Source organism: Cryptomeria japonica, chromosome 9 (genome assembly GCF_030272615.1).
Source record: "Cryptomeria japonica chromosome 9, Sugi_1.0, whole genome shotgun sequence".
Classification (NCBI taxonomy): Eukaryota; Viridiplantae; Streptophyta; class Pinopsida; order Cupressales; family Cupressaceae; genus Cryptomeria; species Cryptomeria japonica.
The window spans coordinates 412,841,083-412,857,379 of NC_081413.1; positions in this window are offsets into that span (position 1 = coordinate 412,841,083).

A 16,297-nucleotide genomic window follows, 5' to 3' on the forward strand; every position below is an offset into this window, starting at 1 on the left:
TGTCACCAATTCTAGGAAAGCCATTATTACTCTATGTATCAACTACCGAAGCATCTTTGGGAGTTTTGCTCGCACAAGAAGATAAGGAAGGAAAAGAATGAGCCATCTACTATATCAGCAGAACACTAGTGGGATATGAGGTTAACTATTCATTAACATAAAAAGAATGCTTGGCAGTAGTTTTTGCCTCTAAAAAACTATGACACTATCTACTATCTCACTCCATCAAGTTGATAGCTAAAATTGATCCTCTGAAGTATTTACTCAGCAAAGCCACATTAAAAGGATGACTAGCAAAATGGATCATGATTCTATGCGAGTTTGATATCAAATATGTTGACAGAAAAGTTATCAAGGGACAAGTTATCGTAGATCAACTAGCAGAAAGACCTCTTGAAGATGACAATCCTCTACAAATTGAATTTCCTGATGCTGATATCTTAACAATTACAACAAAATCATGGCAACTATACTTTGATGGATCATATACATAACACAAATTAGGAGCATGAATTCTGATCATCACACCACAAGGGCATACAATCCCGAAAGCATACAAATTAAGCTTTCCGTGTACAAACAATATAGAAGAGTATGAAGCATTGGTAGCATGTATCAAAATGGTTGTAGAATGGAACATTAAACAACTTCAAGTCTTTGGAGACTCTCAGCTCATCATTAATCAAATCAACAATGAATATCAAACAAAAGATGACAAACTCATGCCTTACAAAAAGATAGTGGATGATTTCAAGAAATACTTTGTAGAAATAAATTTTGAACAGATTCCAAGAAATGATAATAAAGAAGCAGACGCCATGCCTACACTTGCTTCTCTATTGTAGACACAGGAAAATCAAGAGTGTTATGAATTCCTAGTTGAAGAGTTATTTCATCCCGACTATAATTGTGTAATGCCCCGCTAGGAAACCCCTAAGGGTTTAAGTTAAAAACACTCAAATAGAGTGTAATTTTTTTTTTTTTAATAATACTAATTATGAATGTTACTAATAAGTTACAATCTTAAGATAATCTAGAGTTATCTAAAACTTAGATAGCACAGCGGAAGGCTAAACGATCCTAAGGAGTTTCCCAATGCGATTACGTAACCTTACAACTAACTCAACTTGCGTCAATTGGTCCAATAAGCTGGATACTTAATTACGAGATAATGCATAAGACATGGTCATATGTATGTTCAATGAATTGACCTCTTAGAATTTTAGGAAGCGTTCATTTATTTTGGGTGGATAGGAGGCCATCATGAGGTTATTTACCCAATGCACTTTAAAACATAATTAATTTAAGAGGCCTCCCTTAAGGTTCAATGCGATTAATATACCGAAGTTCATTCATTTGGTTTTAAGATAACCACCCACATTTGATACCTATCTTTAATATTAAAAGTATGGCTAATAAGATGAGATTCGGTCATTAAGGATTAAACTACCATTAATAGAGTGAGGTTCCTTCATTTGAATTCAAGCATAACCAACTAATGAGTCATAGTTCTTTTATGGAGGATAGAATGTAAGTAGTCATAGAGTTCATTCATTGAAGTTTTAATAATGTTAATAGATGGACTAAATTCATTAAGGTGGAAATGTATTAGGGCCCATGAGTTCAACCCTTAAAATGAAATATAGATAGCAAGATGTTATTCATTCCTTCAGGATTAAAACATAAGTACATAGTGACACTCTTCCATTAGGATTGGAATATAAACCAACTTATTGCATGTCACTCTTTTTAATTAAATGAAGTTAATATGAAGAGATGCATTTACTATGATTAAGATATAAACAACTATACGAATTCTTCCCTTTTCAGTTGAATTTTAGCAACCATAAAGAGATTCTTTTATTAGGATTATAATTATGGATAAATAGTTGAGTTCACCCAATTATCAAGTGAATTTGGTAAGGATTATTTGTTAGGATTAAAACGTGAAATAACTAAACAAATTCATCCAATATAGTGAAATATAATTAGCATGGCGATGCTTATTTACTAAAATAAAAAGTAAATACCTATATGGTGTTCATCCTTTAGATTTCAACTTAGAAATTATGATATTAATTCTAACTTTGTTACCCATTCACATTCATTCAATTTACCAACTTATATCAAGCTAAAACAATAATGGTAACCTAGCGAGCTTCTTTCCACTATTACTTTTAATTAACATAAACCAAATACTTTTCCATAATCATAATTTACAATGTTTTATGAACCTGATTACTAAATTTATCAAGAAGAATAATTTTATGCACTTTGATTTAGCTTCATTAAATTCCCATCATACACTTATACAAGATAACAACCATACATGATAACTTAAAGTATGAAGTAAAGAAACAAGGCATCGCATAACACAGGTCTGATCTCGGAGTTCACCCCTAGAGGGCTACATCTCTGGGTCTGCTCAACTGCAAGACCCCTCTGGCATTTAATATAGTTAAGATTACATAAGTTTCATGACATATACATCCTTGCCATTTAGGCAACCACAAACTACTATACAACGACCACTTCGGCCAATAAATTACATATATGATCCCTTTTTAGGAGCAGATTCAATTGTACACATCAAAAACAATTTCAGGTTCTATTGTCTGATGATTCTCTAACTAGAGATGTGACCGGCTAGGTCCAACACATGTAACCAGATGACAAGGTCCAAACAAACCTATCAAGCCCTAGCCAGTACTTAACACAAGCGGAAAACATAAAATAAACTTGCCATAATTCCCATTGTCTGTTTCACATTATCAGGGAAGAGAATAACTAAACTATTTATTCTACTAAAAGAAGGTATCATTTTCTTCCAACTTCCAATCGACACATTATTAAGTTTTCTGATGATCTTGTTAGCTTATCATTTGAGTTTTCAAAATTTCCATGACGAACTTAAAATACTTAAAACATTTTAGATTTCTATTTCTAAGTTCTCAGAATGATCAGATCGAATCACTATGTGTTTCCTGAATATTGTATTATTTAAAAACCACCAGTTATTAAATACTATTCAATATCTATATATATAAATTTCCTTAAAAATATATATATTATTAATATTGTCTAATAACGTTCGAATTTCAAATTAATTATTTATTAATACATATATTAACCCTCACATTAAATATATATATTAATAAAAAAATTAATTAATAACTAAAAACTACATTTAAAAAAAACTATCATTAAAATCAAATTATTTAATTTATTGTACTATATTATTTATTTATTTTTTTTAAATAAAAAAAATAATTTAAAAAAAACAAAACTAAAAATAAAATATGGGGGAGCACTGCGGGGCCCACCTCCCATCACGGGAGAGGCCCGCAGCTCCTCCCTGCGGACACCGCCATGGGTGCAGAAACCCTTGCGGCCGTTGCGTACGCAGGGAAACCCTGCGGCTGTCGCAGACGTAGGTGCCTGTGGTCTCCGCGGGCACAGAGGCCCCTGCGGCTGCTGTGTACACAGGGAAAAACCTGCAGACGCCGCGGACGCAGGTCTCTGCGGCCTATGCGGCGTGGGACCCTTGCAGTGCCACGGGTAGGGAGAAAATGGGGGAGGGGGCGGTGGCGCGAGCCGAGCTTCGGCTCCTTCGCCGGCCAAACCCTAACCCCAATATATATATATATATTTTTGTTTTTATATTCATTTTTTTTTTCTTTTTATTTTTGGAAGAATCACAGTTTATAACTAAGACAATTTTTTTTTAAAAAAAAGGATACTGAAAAAAAACCAAAACACAGTCACAACCATAGTCATTTATTTATATATATATTTTTAAATGATATCTCTCTTTTTTTTTTTTTTCCAGAATGTTTAAGAAAAGAATGGGGAAGATTTTCTCCTTTCAAAATGTCTAAGAAACCATGACAAATCTTGAATCCAAGAACAACCAAGCTTTCAAAAACTGAAACTAAATCTTAAAGACATTCATGGGTATTATCATTTCTTTTTCCAGCATTTCATGGATAACATTCAAACACCAATTTTTTTGATTCAACAAATAAATAAAAGGGTAAGCTAGAATCCTACCTTGTATCGCATTCCGGGCAAGACTTTGAAGGAGAGCTCCACCTGCAACTCAAAGCAAAACTCCATTTTCTCCCCATCCCCAATCTCCCTTCCAAAACCATTTTCTTTCTTCTCCCCAAAAAAAAATCCAAAAAGAAGAACCCCCAAAAATATTTCAAAAACTAGGTTAAATGAGAAACCCCCTTTTTTGACCTAATTTTCAATTTCGAATTTAAGCATTTATTTTTTTTTGAAAATAAAAGAAACATGAAAATGGAAATCATTCTTTTCCACTACTCAATAAATCTAACTCGTTTTATTCTAATTAAAATTAACATGCTTCTATCTCTTATTTAGTTTTAAATTTTAATTTCTCAATATTAATTTAGGCCTATATTATATTTCGAAACTATTGACCAGGGTAAAGCATTTTGATTAATTTAAATTTCCAAAAATCAATCTTTTATACTATATCAACTTTACAAGTTAAAAAAAATAATTTCTTTTAAATAGTAAAATTTACCCTTTCTCTTCCAAAATGCGAAAATGATTAATTTATTTCTATTTCCCAATGACTTTAAATCTTTCCTTTCTAAAACGCATAACTCATTGAATTTCGTTATTATTAAAATTAACTATTAAATTAACTCGCTACAACATAATAAAGCGACCTTTTTAATAAATGACTAATCTCATGAAAGAAACCTATTTATTCTAATTTTCTCAACTACTAATGCGTAAATGAACACATTAATTCAAGTTAAATACTTTAAGCTTGCTACAATTATAATTAAAGCGATCTCTTTAACTTAACGATTAATCATATGAAAGAAAACTACCTATTTTAACTTTCTACATTACAAATGCGTACATCCACACATTAAATTGAATTAAATACTTAGGATAACAAACTCCACTTACCCCGCGGAAGGCACGCAAACTGAGAAAGTCCACCAATCACATGACACGCAACCCAAACAAAAAGAAAAACCTACAGACCACACACGACGCTCACCTGACCATGGCTAAGGCAAGATGAGAGTTTTATGACCCCCAAATCCGAATTCTAAGGATGGAGGAGGTATACTCAACCCTGCGAATCCCGAAGGAGATGAACCTCGCCCTAGGCGGTGTTGTACCTGCAGTCTCCTACACCCATGAATCACACAAACATACATATACATATACATATTCAATGAAGGCGTTAGCTCGAGATTTATCACAAGAGTTAGGAAACAATTACATTTACACAAGAATCGATGCAAGAGCACAATAATAAGTATGCACAATTATTTATATTATCTAAACTACACATTGCATCACGGTTAACCTACCATTCAAGAATGCCACATAGGAAGTCAATCAAGGTCAAATGGGTTTTACAAGTCTGACTAGGGTAGGGGCATTACATTCTCCCCCCCCAGGCTCCGACTTACTCCTGGAAGTCGCAAAGCTAAACGGAAGTCATGCAACACGTATTAGCCCTTAAACTCAATTAACAATTATCAATTTGCACAACCAACTATTTTGTCATCATTTTAGAACATTATTTATAAATCCTCTATGAGTATCATTATCCATTAAGAGAATGCATCTAACATCATTCACATCTTAAAATATTCTAGAATTTACACAATCATAGTAGAGAAACGAGAATTTTCCCTTTTTATTACACCAAATTAAAGCAATTAAGATATATAGACATAGTTATCATACCCATTTATCAAACATGACAAGAAAGTATGCCCTCAAGATCAATTTCTTTCACCAATTCATCTCTTTTCACAAAACTTTATCGTATAGAACTAGCTTCAAATATCAATTTCTACAACCAAGTTAACTTTCGACAAATAAGAGCAACGTAAGAACTCAATTGTTTACACTTTTTCAGACATACAAGAACCTTTCCAATGACTATGCCCCATAACATAGTGACAAGTTAATACCATTTAATCCATGATAACACATAATATCCATTCACAAGACTGGTTTGCACAACACAAAAGGCCACATGTGAGCATGTCTAATGCTTGGTCAAAGGTAACATATAAGATCAACATCTCTATGCCTGCTCACAGAACAAATACATGATCATCAATATCCAACATCTCACTCAAGGGCTTGATGGTGCTAGGGTACACCATAGCGGTGCTACCTTCCATACAAGTCCCTCGTGAATATCCCTTGTTGTGTAAGGTGTTTAGCCTCCAAGAGATAGTCACCACTCATAGGTAGGTAGTGGATCCTAGCTGTCTCACAGCCTCACATACCTCCATCCTCAAGGTTCCCTACGTCTACTTCCTCGTATACACTCATCCAAGACCTTCTCCTACGTTCTTGGAGAGGAATTCACATTGCAACACAAGACTAGCATATGAAAACAACAAGGATAAACCAGTTTAGCCACCAAAGTACAAAAGAATAAAGATAATAATTGTCAATTCCAACAATAAAACAAGAAATAATTTCTGGATTTGCAACATCAAATCAAGTAAGATCAAGATTGCAAGTTCATGGCTAAACTGTCAAGGTCAAAATAAAATAAATTGCTGGCCCACAAGGAAATAAATAAATAAATAAAAGAAAATCATAAGTGCACATTACATCACTACGTGACTAGTAGGTAGCCACCAACGAGGAAGGAAGGGACAATCATCTAGCTATCATAATAGTTCATCATGTGGTGTGGCCAAGTCACACATCCGCATGGCATGGCAGTGTGCACCTCGACATCACCCCGCATCACGTCGTCACGTGGCATGGCTCTACCCTATACCTATCGGTAGGCCGCATGGAAATGCCTACTACATCCCACATTGTGTCTCAACGCGGCATGGCAATACTCCAAGCAGATAGGGCACACAATGGACGTATCTCGCATGGCAGTGTACTCCACGGATAAGGCACACGCTGGTCACACCCCGCATAGCGATGTTCCTCTCAGGATACTTGCCGTAAGCCAAAGGTATACATGGATAAGGTCTACCCACAAGTCTACCAACACTAGTCAGTTGGCAACTTATGTAAGAAAAATAACACGCCTCTCATGAAGACAAGGCAACAGATGCTCCAATAAAATCCATCAATATGCTCAAGATCAGTCATCTATATGCTCAAAATAAAGGATAGGAATTAGGCTGGCACACATGAACCTCATAGATCGCTTCATCACAAGGGGAAGTATTGAGTTCACCTATGTTACAATTTCATTACAAAACTATATTTTTCCTCAAAATAGGGAAGCTAGAGTTGCTTCGTGTCAACATTACTCATACGCTGTTCATTCTATTCAAGGAATGGTGACTTCTACTACTACCCCTTCACATACTGACTTATCGACAACCCATGGGTTGGCACTCAGTAAGGAAACAAATAAGAAACATCACATAGATAGGTGTGGTTTCCCATACTCATAAGCAAACATATTCCCCATGGTTGATTACTTCACCATCCCATGGGCACACCTAGCAAGTACGGGTTTCTTACAACACACATAGAATAGCACCATTACTAGTTTAGTCACATTTACGGGGAGTACTTTACATTATGCTAACATATACTTAAGGGAAGTTTTAATTATGCTTTACACATGAATCACTAAATAAAGTTTACTCTAGATCCACGTACTAAAATTTTCAATAATCAAATTTACACAAAGAATTAACATCATTCTGATATCTTCCTCAATTTCCCCTAAGCATTTTCATTCACATTACTAACCATGCAATTTCCCTTTCCAAGATGAAAAACTTTCCCCTTTCAATTAGAAGCCCAAAGCAACATACAATTTCATGTGCGTTATAAGAATTCCTTTAAATCACTGCATTCTAAATAGTATTTCAAAAACAACAATTCCTATATTTTAGACAAGAGGAGGAAGAGAGTTGGAAAATCAACTATTTCCTACGAATACACAAGAATTTCAAGATCACACCATATGCTCGGATATTAGTCTATCATTTTAGTTGCATGGTTTTCATTTTTCTATCTTTTAGGAAGGTGCCAAAGCATCCTAACATGACATTTCTAATCATTATTGTTGCACTATAATGTTCTAGTTTTCCGAACAAGAATTCAAGACAACCAAATTTTCTTTTGTAATACAGGTCTTCTCAAGAACAATCACTATTCGTAATACAATACAATACAATAACACATCAAATCTAACATTGAAAATTCATAATATGACAAGAAGGTAAATGAAGAGCTATCTACTAGATATTACACATTTAATGCATACAAATTAACAAGTCTTTCATTTACTCTTTTTGAAACATAATAAGGCAATTACCCATATCCAAAGCAAGTTAAATGGTACATCACTTAATAGGTCCTAAATCACACTAGTTGAATAAGCACATAAAACAATCTTTCAAGGAGCACATTAATACACTCCTGAAGCTACTACAACATGTCCTCTTTTGGTATTCCTTTCACATCAAGCAATTTTCACAAAATCACTATGCGCATTTTAATGCACCTTACTTAAGATGGAATTTAATTATATTACTCCTACCAAGCACATGGAGAACCCTTTAATGCAAACATACCATTTTCTATCATTAACCAAAAATTAACTCCCAAACCAATCCCTTTCACAATCTAAAACACAAAATGTTATGAGGCTCACACAAGGGTTCAAGAAATATCATCCTTTCTCTTGCAATAAGAAAACTTAAATAAGAGATAATTACCCATATCAAATCCTTTTAATTTACTAGAGAGAGAGAAGAAGAAGAGTCATAATCACTCAATGTACTACATAATAAGCATTAACATTTGCCATACTAGTCTTTCAAGTGGACAATCATTAAAATCGATCAATACCATAAACAAGCACATACCGTACTTTTAGATTCAAGATATTAACAACCAACCCAGATGGATTAGTCAAAAGAGTAAAACAAATCAAGATCGAAGGTACATATGAATCCCTTTCAAAGTAAGAGAAATCGTAGACTAAGACTTCAATAAGCAGGCAAAACACCTATAATTATTTCCAAAACACCCACATCAATAAGGTGAAAACAAGGTGTGAACACACGCGTTACACACAAGTAGGGTTTCTTCAATCCCACCCTCACATCAAGGAGGACAAGCACACAACATAAGGTAGACACACACACACCAACTAAGGGCACAAGCGAAACCAGAGATCCTAGTGTTGCAACCTGGCTCTGATACCAAGTGTAATGCCCCGCCAGGAAACCCCTAAGGGTTTAAGTTAAAAACACTCAAATAGAGTGTAAATATTTTTTTTTTAATAATAATAATTACGAATGTTACTAATAAGTTACAACCTTAAGATAATCTAGAGTTATCTAAAACTTAGATAGCATAGCAGAAGGCTAAACGATCCTAAGGAGTTTCCCAATGCGATTACGTAACCTTACAACTAACTCAACTTGCATCAATTGGTTCAATAAGCTGGATACTTAATTACGAGATAATGCATAAGACATGGTCATATGTATGTTCAATGAATTGACCTCTTAGAATTTTAGGAAGCGTTCATTTATTTTGGGTGGATAGGAGGCCATCGTGAGGTTATTTACCCAATGCACTTTAAAACATAATTAATTTAAGAGGCCTCCCTTAAGGTTCAATGCAATTAATATACCGAAGTTCATTCATTTGGTTTTAAGATAACCACCCACATTTGATACCTATATTTAATATTAAAAGTATGGCTAATAAGATGAGATTCGTTCATTAAGGATTAAACTACCATTAATAGAGTGAGGTTCCTTCATTTGAATTCAAGCATAACCAACTAATGAGTCGTAGTTCTTTTATGGAGGATAGAATGTAAGTAGTCATAGAGTTCATTCATTGAAGTTTTAATAATGTTAATAGATGGACTAAATTCATTAAGGTGGAAATGTATTAGGGCCCATGAGTTCAACCCTTAAATTGAAATATAGATAGCAAGATGTTATTCATTCCTTCAGGATTAAAACATAAGTACATAGTGACACTCTTCCATTAGGATTGGAATATAAACTAACTTATTGCATGTCATGCTTTTTGGTTAAATGAAGTTAATATGAAGAGATACATTTACTACGATTAAGATATAAACAACTATACGAATTCTTCCCTTTTCAGTTCAATTTTAGCAATCATAAAGAGATTCTTTTATTAGGATTATAATTATGGATAAATAGTTGAGTTCACCCAATTATCAAGTTAATTTGGTAAGGATTAAAACATGAAATAACTAAACAAATTCATCCAATATAGTGAAATATAATTAGCATGGCGATGCTTATTTACTAAAATAAAAAGTAAATACCTATATGGTGTTCATCCTTTAGATTTCAACTTAGAAATTATGACATTAATTCTAACTTTGTTACCCATTCACATTCGTTCAATTTACCAACTTATATCAAGCTAAAACAATAATGGTAATCTAGCGAGCTTCTTTCCACTATTACTTCTTTTAATTAACATAAACCAAATACTTTTCCATAATCATAATTTACAATGTTTTATGAACCTGATTACTACATTTATCAAAATGAATAATTTTATGCACTTTGATTTAGCTTCATTAAATTCCCATCACACACTTATACAAGATAACAACCATACATGATAACTTAAAGTATGAAGTAAAGAAACAAGGCATCGCATAACACAGGTCTGATCTCGGAGTTTAAGTTAAAAACACTCAAATAGAGTGTAAATATTTTTTTTTATATATATAATAGTTAAGAGTATTACTGATTAGTTACAGCATTAAGATAATTTGGAGTTATCTAAAACTTAGATAGCACAGCGGAAGGCTAAACGAACCTAAGGAGTTTCCCAACGCGATTACGTAGCCTTACAGCTAACTCAACTCGCGTCAATTGATCCAACAAGCTGGATATCTTAATTACGAGATAATGCATAAGTCATGGATATATATATGTTCAATAAATTGACATCTTAGAATTTTAGGAAGCGTTCATCTATTTTGGGTGGATAGGAGGCCATCGCAAGGTTATTTACTCAATGCACTTTAGAACATAATTAATTTAAGAGGCCTCCCATAAGGTTCAATGCGATTAATATCGCGAAGTTCATTCATTTGGGTTTAAGGTAACCACCCACAATTGATATCATCCTTTATAATTAGAAGTATGGCTAATAAGGTGAGATTCATTCATTAAGTATTAAACTACCATTAATAGAGTGAGGTTCCTTCGTTTGAATTCAAGCATGACCACATAATGAATCGTAGTTCTTTTGTGGAGGATAGAATGTAAGTAGCCATAGAGTTCGTTCATTGAAGTTTTAATAATGCTAATAGATGGAGCTCAATTCATTAAGGTGAAAATGTATTAGGGACACATGAGTTCATCCCTTTAATTAATAAATAGTTCGCAAGATGATATTCATTATTACAGGATTAAAATATAAGTTCATAGTGACGTTCATCCATTAGGATTACAATATAACTAACTTAATGTATGTCACTCTCTTTAGTTAAAATGAAGTTAATATGAAGAGATACATTTACTAAGTTTAAGATATAAACAACTATATGAATCTTTCCCTTTTCAGTCCAATTTTAGCAATCATAAGAGAATTCTTTTATTAGGGTTATAATTATGGATGAATAGTTGAGTTCACCCAATTATCAAGTTAGTTTGGTAAAGATTATTTGTTAAGATTAAGACATGAAATAGCTAAACAAATCCATCCAATATAGCGAAATATAATTAACATGGCGATACTCATTTAAGAAGATAAAAGTAAATACCTATATGATGTCCATCCTTTAGATTTCAAATTAGAAAATTATGACATTAATTCAAACTTTGTTTCCCATTCACATTCGTTCAATTTACCAACTTATATCAAGCTAAAACAATAATGGTAACCTAGCGATATTCTTTCCACTATTACTTCTTTTAATTAACATAAACCAAATACTTTTCCATAATTATAATTTACAATGTTTTATGAACCTGATTACTACATTTATCAAGATGTCTACTTTTGTGCACTTTGACCGAGTTTCATTAAATTCCCATCATACACTTATACAAGATAACAACCATACATGATAACTTAAAGTATGAAGTAAAAGAGACAAGGCATCACATAACACAGATATGATCTCGGAGTTCACCCCTAAAGGGCTACATCTCTGGGTCTGCTCAACTGCAAGACCCCTTTGGTATTAATATCGTTAGGAATACATAATTTATAAGTCTTTTACATCTTTGCCACTTAGGCGAACACAACCAATATACAATAGACACCTCGGTCGGAATTTACATAATGATCCCTTTTGAAGCGGATCCAACTGAACACTTCAAGCAATTACAGGTTCTAATGACTGACGATACTCTGACTAGGGATGTAACTGGCTATGACCAACACAAGTAACCAGATGACAGGGTCCAAACAAACCTAGCAAAGCCTTGCCAGTACTTAACACAAGCGAAAACATAAAATAAACTTGCCATTTTTTCCATTATCTATTTCACATCATCGGGGAAGAAATAACTAAACTATTTATTTTACTAAAAGAAGGTATCATTTTCTTCCAAACTTCAAATCGACACATTATTAAGTTTCTGATGATCTTGTTAGCATATCAGTTGAGTTTTCAAAATTTCCATGACGAACTTAAAATACTTTAACATTTTCGATTCCTATTTCTAAGTTCTCAGAATGCTCAGATAGAATCACCATGTGTTTCCTGAATACTGTATTAATTAAAAATCACCAGTTATTAATTACTATTCGATATAATATATAAATTTCCTTAAAAATATATATAAAAAAATATTGTTTAATAACATACGAATTTCATATTAATTATTTATTAATATATATATTAACCCTCACATTAAATATATATATTAATAAAAAAATTAATTATTAACTAAAAACTATATTTAAAAGAACTGTCATTAAAATTAATTTATTTAATTTATTATATTATTTTTTTTTTCTTAAAAAAAAAAAAAAAAAACTAAAATAAAAATGGGGGGCACTGCGGGGCCCACCTTCCAACATGGAAGAGGCGGGAGCTCCCTTGCTGCCATACTGTGGCACAGGGATTCCCCCTGCGGCCACTGTGGACGCAGGGTTTCCCTGCGACCACCATGGTCGAAGGTTTTACCCTGCGGCCACAATGAACACAGGGATCCTTGCGGCCTATGGGGAGGAGGGTGCGGGTAGAGCCCTCAGCTCCTCTACCCTCCAACCCTAGCCGCTTAAATATTTTTTTTTTATTATTTTTTTTTCTATATTTAAAAAAAAAAAATTCTTTTGAATCGAATTTATTTCGATTTTGCATTCCTTACCATTCTTTTTAATATTTAATTTTTTTTTTGAAAGAAAAACAATGAAATAACCCCATTTAATGGAATGAAGATAAACCAAGATAACATCCCCATTTAATTCTTTCACAGTTCCACAAGGGTCTGAAATAAATTTTTTTTTTCAGAATGACCAAAAATACAAAATGGGAAACCCTTTTCTTTTCAAGCAGTCATGATTCCCTAAAAACTCAAGAAAACTTTCAAATGGGCAGGATTTATTCGAAACCCTTGAACCTTTTAACATTCTTGATCTAAAACACAACCAATATGGATTTTTTTTTTCAAAACAAACAGAATCTCATGAGGAAGAAACAAACACATTTTTTTTTGATTCACAATGAAATAAGGGATAACAAGAAACCTACATCCTTTAGCTTTCTTGGCAAGGATTTTTGAAGAAGAGCCCACCTGTAGGAAGAAAAATCCATCCTCCCAAAATCTCCCCCTTTCGTTTCTCCAAAGAGCCCCCAAAAAGAAGAACCCCCAAAAATATTTCAACAACTAGGTTAAATGAGAAACCCCCTTTTTTTGACCTAATTTCCAATTTCGAATTTAAGCATTTATTTTTAAAATAAAAGAAAATGAAAATGGAAATCATTCTTTTCCACTACTCAATAAATCTAACTCGCTTTTCTAATTAAAATTAAAATGCTTCTATCTCTTATTTAGTTTTAAATTTTAATTTCTCAATATTAATTTAGGCCTACATTATATTTCAAAACTATTGACCAGGGTAAGGCATTTAGATTAATTTAAATTTCCAAAAATCAATCTTTTATACTATATCAGCTTTACAAGTAAAAAGAAAATAATTTCTTTTAAATAATAAAATTTACCCTTTTTCTTCCAAAATGTGAAAATGATTAATTTATTTCTATTTCCCAATGACTTTAAATCTTTCCTTTCTAAAACGCATAACTCATTGAATTTTGTTATTTTTATTTTTTTTATTTTTTTAAAATTAACTATTAAATTAACTCGCTACAACATAATAAAGCGACCATTTTTAATGAGTGACTAATCTCATGAAAGAAACCTATTTATTCTAATTTTCTCAACTACTAATGCGTAAATGAACACATTAATTCAAGTTAAATACTTTAAGCTTGCTACAATTATAATTAAAGCAATCTCTTTAAATTAACGATTAATCATATAAAAGAAACTACCTATTTTAAATTTCTAAATTACTAATGCGTACATCCACTCATTAAATTGGATTAAATACTTAGGATAACAAACTCCACTTACCCCGCGCAAGGCACACAAACCGAGGAAGTCCACCAAATCACACAACACGCAACCCAACGAAAAGAAAGCCCCACGAACCACACACGATGCTCACCTGACCATGGCTAAGGCAAGATGAGAGTTTTATGACCCCCAAATCCGAATTCTGAGGATGGAGGAGGTTTACTCAACCTTGCGAATCCCGAAGGAGTTGAACCTCGCCCTAGGCGGTGTTGTACCTGCAATCTCCTGCACCCATGAATCACGCAAGCATACATATACATATACATATTCAATGAAGGCGTTAGCTCAGGATTTATCACAAAAATTAGGAAATAATTACATTTACACAAGAATCGATGCAAAAGCGCAATGATAGGTATGCACCATTATTTAAATTATCTAATCTACAACCTTGCATCACGGTTAACCAACCATTCAAAAATGCCACATAGGAAGTCAACCAAGGTCAAACGGGTTTTACAAGGCCGACATGAGGTCCATAACAACATTTGTGGCACTCAGTCAAGTGGTCTTATCCTTTCAAAAAAACTCATATGCTTGGGCTATTATTGGCCGACTATGGAACAAGATTCTTTTAAAATAGCAAGAACATGCAAACAATGTCAAATCCATGGGAATTTGATTCATGCACCCACACAAGAACTTCAAGCTTTAGCAACATCTTGGCCTTTTTGCTAATGGAGTCTTGATATAGTAGGAAAGATAAATCCTTCTTCATCTAATGGACACAAATTCATCTTGGTAGCTACTGAATATTTTTCAAAATGGATTGAAGCGGTACCTCTCATCAACATCATAGGAAAACAAATTGCTGGATTTATCTTAAATTATATCATCTGTCGCTATGGAATACCAATGACCATTATCACTGATAATGGGTGACTATTCAAGAATCAAGATGTACAAAAGTTATTTGAGAAGTTCAAAATCCAATGCAGATTCTCAACACCATATTATCCACAGGGAAATGGGCAGGCAAAAGCATCTAACAAAACTATTCTGAAAATCCTTAAAAAGACAGTAAATGATGCTGGCAAAGATTGGCATATTCAACTAAACCCTGCTCTATGGGCCTACTACACAAGTATCCACACACTGACAGGTGCCACACCTTTCTCTCTTGTATATGGATCATAAGCCATATTGCCAATCGAAGTAGAGATACCCTCTCTACGTGTATCACGAAAAGGACTCATCCCAGATGAAGAACAAAGAGTATCTAGAATGCAAGAGTTAGAACTGATCCATGAACGAAGACAAAATACCTTTTATCATCTAAAGGTATATCAGAAAAGAATGTGTCGGAGCTATAATCACAAGGTTAAAGCTCGAATCTTTCAAGTGTGAGAACTAGTGCTAAAAGAAAATCCATGCAACCAGGCAGATCGAGAAAAGAAAGGAAAGTTTGAACCAAACTGGTTAGGTCTATTTGTGGTCACAATAGTATTTGGATTAGGAGTATATCATTTATCAACATAGGATGAAGATCAACTCAAGGAACCCATCAATAGCATGCACCTAAAGAAATTCTATGTCTGAAAAATTAGAAAAATAAAAAACAGTGAAAAAGTAGAAAAATCCTAAAAAGTGAAAAAGAAAAAGAAAGAAAAAAATCAAATATCAGAAAAAGTGTAATAAAAATAGATGGTGAAAACTTGGCAAACAGGTGCTATCTTTCAGCTAGC